The sequence below is a fragment of the Ananas comosus genome, linkage group 12 (genome assembly GCF_001540865.1).
Source record: "Ananas comosus cultivar F153 linkage group 12, ASM154086v1, whole genome shotgun sequence".
NCBI lineage: Eukaryota > Viridiplantae > Streptophyta > Magnoliopsida > Poales > Bromeliaceae > Ananas > Ananas comosus.
In genome coordinates, this window is record NC_033632.1 from 12,088,903 (window position 1) to 12,094,902 (window position 6,000).

The following is a 6,000-nucleotide window of genomic DNA, read 5'->3' on the forward strand; positions in this document are numbered from 1 at the left end:
ACCCTTTGATAATTTTTCCCCGTTAAATTATACTATTCAACCAACCACCCACTCAACCTTAGGACGCTCACATCATTATAACCGCACATTTCTCAATCCAAGAGCTAAAAAACTAATAGCACAAATAACTTGGTGCTATTGATAGTATTCCAGCCTAGTTCTATATATATATAAATATAATAGGTTTTGTGTGCTATTAGGAGCACAGAGGTCTACGTACTCCTAAGCCGTTTTCGATAATGAGACTCGAATCGATGATCAATTCCATTAGACGTAATCTAACGTATTTGAAGTATCTAAAAAATAATTTTTATGGATTTTCGATATCATTTACTTAATTAATTAGTTATCGAAAGGATTCAAAAGTTATAGCTTCAAATCTAATGTTTACTAGTACAATTTATTATCCTTTACATTCAAAGTTATAGCTTCATTTGTTACAAAGTTTCATAACAACTTATTAAACCACATGAAATTAAATGCGAAGTTAAATCCACTTTAATGCCATTAACTCCATGATAAAACCTCCTTTTTCTTCTCGCATATAAATGTACATCAATTCACCGCTATGAGAGTAAACGTACTCAAAAGTGGTTTTGTTTCAAATGGCTCGTCTTAGTGCCATAGCAATCCTTGCACTAGCGATCTGTTTCACCACAGGCTACGCAGGCCGTTATCTTCATGAGGAGACAGGCCCAACCGCTGACGTCCCGCACACGACTCAGTATCTATCGATCGCCCCCAGCCCAAATGGCGACGGCTCGTACGTGACTGACTTTGGGACCATCATAGACCCGCATCCGACTCGTAAGATCAATTCATCAATTTGGTGGGGGCTGCTACCCCCCGGATGGCCAAGATCAGCCATATCGAAGATCGACTGGACATGGTGGATCGAACCCTACTGGCTTGGCTGGCGGCCCAGGGCCAGAAGGCCATTACGTGATCACTTGCCGCACGTTTCGGTCGCACCGGGGCCCCGTGGGCCTTCTTTCATATTACCTTGATCCATGTAACTCAGCATAGGGTTTAATAAATAAATACTTGTTTAGAAGCAAACATAGTAAAAAATTGGACTTGTGAGGAGAATCACATTACCTAGCAAAGCATAATTCTTCATCATCAATTGCTTAATACCAAAGGATATATTTAGCTAATTAATGTGCATTATTATTCTTCAAATACTGATGTCTTCGAATCAAAATATAATCCGCAAAACCTCGTATTTGTATATTGAAAATCATAAATTTGAAAACTTGTTACTCGCGTGTCAACTATTGTCCCGAAAAGCGACAGTGTAAAAGCATGTTTGGTTGCCGGATAGTAAAGTTTTAATGCATAAGAAACCCATCTTTTTGTTAAAAAAAAAAAAAAAAAAACTAAGACTTCACCAAAAGAAGACACAACATTGAAGAAGAGTAAAAAGTTCAATTTACTTTCACTTTGCTATCCTATCGTTCAAAATGTTACACTTAATTAGCATGCGATTTTATTTTTATTTCACTATAAGGATCCATGTTAAAGATGGTACGACTCTATGATTTTTTAAAAAAATTTACTTTCCTACCTTATTTTACACTTTACAGTAGATATTTTCGGTGAAATAAAAAGAAGATCATGAGACTGTAATTTTTTGAGTCACAGGATGACAAAATAAAAATGTGCCAAACCACAAAAAGGTAAATTAAGTTCTCTCTCAATGTGGGATTGTAATTTTTTTGGTTAAAAAGTACCGAGCTTATACGATTTGGCTTCCCAGCCTTTCCAAATTTTATTATATTATCTAGCCTTTCTGTTTGTTTGATTTAAGTCAGTCAATGGTACTTTAACTTGAAAATTTGAATATATCGTTTATCATTAGCATAAATATTGAAATCAAAATATCGTTGACTGATTCAAATTAAAAAATTGAAACATTGATAGTAAGATAAAAAAAAGTCAGATGGCCGATTTAAAATCGTCCATAGTTTAGATAAGTTCTATACTCGTTTACCTAATTTCCATCACATATACATAAATTACCTAGCTATAACCAAACATCACAATATTTATTTCATTCAAAATTCCTTTTTGTTTTGCCATTCTTTTTCTTATATTTCAAGTCTAAAACTTGACAATGAATAGAATTAACTAGACATGCAACAAAAGCCACTTTTTGAAAAAATCGTTAAAATAATGAACTTAACAATGAAATAATTTGTTTTCTAGTATTTGAGTTTAAAATTTGCCCTTGTCTTCATAGGTCAACTAATAAATGAACTAAAGTTAATTGGGACTTTTTTTTTCTTTTTTTTTCTTTTTTTTTTTTTGTAATTGGGACTTAACATGCATTTTGGAGAATATATATATATATAGAGAGAGAGAGAGAGAGATAGAGAGAGTCTGGCTACTGTACTCTTATAAGTACCATCAAAAGCTCACAAAATGGATAATTTTTAATGGCCGGTATAAGATACTTGCTAGTTTAACGGTGTAAAAGAATCGGTATAGGTTGAATTTCTGATAGAAAATTATATTCACTACATAGATAAAGATTAATAACTCCGATCATAAATTGAAAGATCCGATCATCCATTTTTTGGATGTCGTTCGATTTTGACCGTTCATTTTATACCCACTTAATGGACTTTATAATGATTTCGAAAAATTACGGAATTTATTTTCTAGAAGTTTTAAATACTCTAAATCATGTTTAACAGTGTGGATCGTTAATTCGGAAGCCACAACATCGAAAATAATTTATGAGTACGAAGGGCTCTATACTCATAAGAGTATAGTAGCCCTACTCTCTCTCTCTCACTCTCTCTCTCTCTCTCTCTATATATATATATATAGAGAGAGAGAGAGAGAGAGTCGATCCGGCTGGGATACTGTCGATAGCATCAAACATTTGGTACTACCAAATTTTTTGTCGTTAGATTTAACCCTTTGACTATTTTCACACGTTAGATTATACTATTCAACCAAAACTCATTCAACCCTAGAAAGCCCACATCATTCTAACAGTACATTTTTTCATCCAATACCCGAAAATCTAATAGCACAAATAGCTTAGTGCTATTAATAGTATTCTAGCCTTTCTCTCTCTCTCTCTCTCTCTCTCTCTCTCTCTCTCGCTATATATAGAGTACGTCTTTCATGCTTTCGAAAGTACGAATGCCTCCGTATTTGTAAGTTGTTTTCGATGATAAGACATCCAATTCGACGATCGGCTCCGTTAGGCATAATCTATGCTATTTGAACTATCTAGAAACCAAATTTTATAATTTTTCGACATCATTTACCAAGCGATCACAGGGTCTCAAAAATGACTATTTTAACGGCCGATGTGGCATGTTTTTAAGTTTAACGGTGTAGAAGTATTCAAATTACATGAAACTTTAATAGAAAATTCTACTTAACATCAAAAGCAAGAACAATACTTCCGATTTGAAATTTGAGTCATTTATTACTGTTTTTTATGAGAATTTTATTTTCAAACGTTCATTTTGAGGCTACTCGTTCACTAGGCAAACGAAGCCAAAAAATTATGAAATTTGGTTTCTAGATAGTTCCAATAGCATAGATCATATTTAACGGAACCGATCGCCGAATCGAACGTCCCATCATTGAAAACAACTTACAAGCACGGAGGCCTCCGTACTTTCGAAAGTATAAGAACCTAGCTCTATATATATATATATCATTATAAATAAGTACACAATTTTAAAATGTATATAGATATAAATATAAGTATTTTGCAGGGAATTATTATAAAGCTTATTTCTTTCTTTCTTGCTTTAAATATTTTCTATGTTACTATATTCACGTTTTAAATATTTTTTATGTTACCATATTCATGTTTTATATATATATATATATATATATATATATAGAGTTGAGCTAGAATACTNGTATTCCAGCTTAATTCATTTGTTAATATATATATATATATATATATATATATATAGATGAGCAGGGCTGTTGTGCTCTCAGGAGCACGGAGGCCTCCGTGCTCCTGAGCCATTTTCGATGATGGAATTTTCGAATCGACGATCGGCTTCGTTAGACTTGATCTAGCGCATTTGAAGTTTTTAGAAAATAATTTTTGTGATTTTTTTATATCATTTACCTAGTGATCGAAAGAATTCAAAATTCACAATTTTTAATAGTTGATATTTGTCGTTTTCAAGTTTAACGGTGTAGAAGTATTCAAATCAGATAAAATTTTGATACAAAATTCTTTATACTAAGTACAACAAGATCAATATTTCTAATCGAAAATTTTAGTGCTATATTACAACTTTTTATAGGATTTTTATTTTCAGCCGTTAAAAATTATTATTTTTGAATTCTTTCGATTGCTAGATAAATAATATCAAAAAATCGCAAAAATTATTTTCTAGAAACTTCAAATATGCTAGATCAAGTCTAACGGAGCCGATCGTCGATTCGGAAATTCCATCATCGAAAATGGCTCAGGAGTACGAAGGCCTCCGTGCTCCTGAGAGCACAGGCGTCCTGCTATATATATATATATATATATATATGTATATAATGGGATTTTCGAATCGACGATCAATTCAATTAGACTTAATATAGCGTATTTAAAGTATCTAGAAAATAATTTTTACGGATTTTCGATATCATTTACTTAGCTAACGAATTTATTCAAAAGTTATAGCTTCAAATCTAATGTTTACTAGTACAATTTATTATCCTTTACATTCAAAGTTATAGCTTCATTGGTTAAAAAGTTTCATAACAACTTATTAAACCACATGAAATTAAACGCGAAGTTAAATCCGTTTTAATGCCATTAACTCCATGATAAAACCTCCTTTTTCTTCTCACATATAAATGTAAACCAGTTGATCACTGTGAGAGCAAACGTACTCAAAAGTGGTTTTTTTTCAAATGGCTCATCTCAGTGCCATAGCAATCCTTGCACTGGCGGTCTGTTTCACCACAGGCCATGCAGGCCGTGATCTTCGTGAGGAGACAGGTCCAACCGCTGACACCCCGCATACGACTTCGTATCTATCAATCGCCCCCAGCCCAAACGGCGGCAATGGTGACGGCCCGTACCTGACCGACTTTGGGACCATCATAGACCCGCATTCGACTCGTAAGATCAATCCGTCAATTTGGAGGGGGCTGCCACCCTCCGGGTGGCCAAGATCAGCCATATCGAAGTTCCTCTGGTCGCGGTGGTTCCCCTACTGGCCCGGCTGGCGGCCCAGGACCATAAGGCCATTCCATGATCACTTGCCGCAAGTTTCGGTCACACCGGGGCCCCATGGGCCTCCTTTCATATTACCTTGATCCATGTAACTCGGCGAAGGATTCAATAAATAATTACTTGTTTAGAAGCAAACGTAGTGAAAAATAAGACTTGTGAGGGGAACCACATTACCTAGCAGAGCATAATTCCTCATCATCAATTGCTTAATACCAAGAATATATTTAGCTAATTAATGTTGAATATTATTCTTCAAATATTGATGTCTTCAAATCAAAATCTAATCCGCAAAGCCTTGTATTTGTATATCGAAAATCATAAATTTGAATACTTGTTACTCACGTGTCCACTGTTGTCTCGAAAAGCGACAGTGTAAAAGCATGTCTGATTGCCTGATAGTAAAGTTTTAATGCATAAGAAACCCATCTTTTGTTTTTTTTTTTTAAAAAAACTAAGACTTCACCCAAAAGAAACACAACATTGAAGAACAAAGTTCAATTTACTTTCACTTTGCTATCCTGTCGTTCAAAAAGTTACACTTAATTAGCATGCGATTTTATTTTTATTTTACTATAAGGTTCTATGTTAAATAAGGTGCGACTCTATGATTTTTTTAGAAAATTTACTTTGCTACCTTATTTTACACTTTACGGTAGATATTTTCGGTGAAATAAAAAGAAGATCATGAGACAATGTAATTTTTTGAGCCACAGGATGACAGATAAAAATGTGTCAAACCACAAAAAGGAAAATTGAAGTTTAAGTTCTCTCTCAATGTG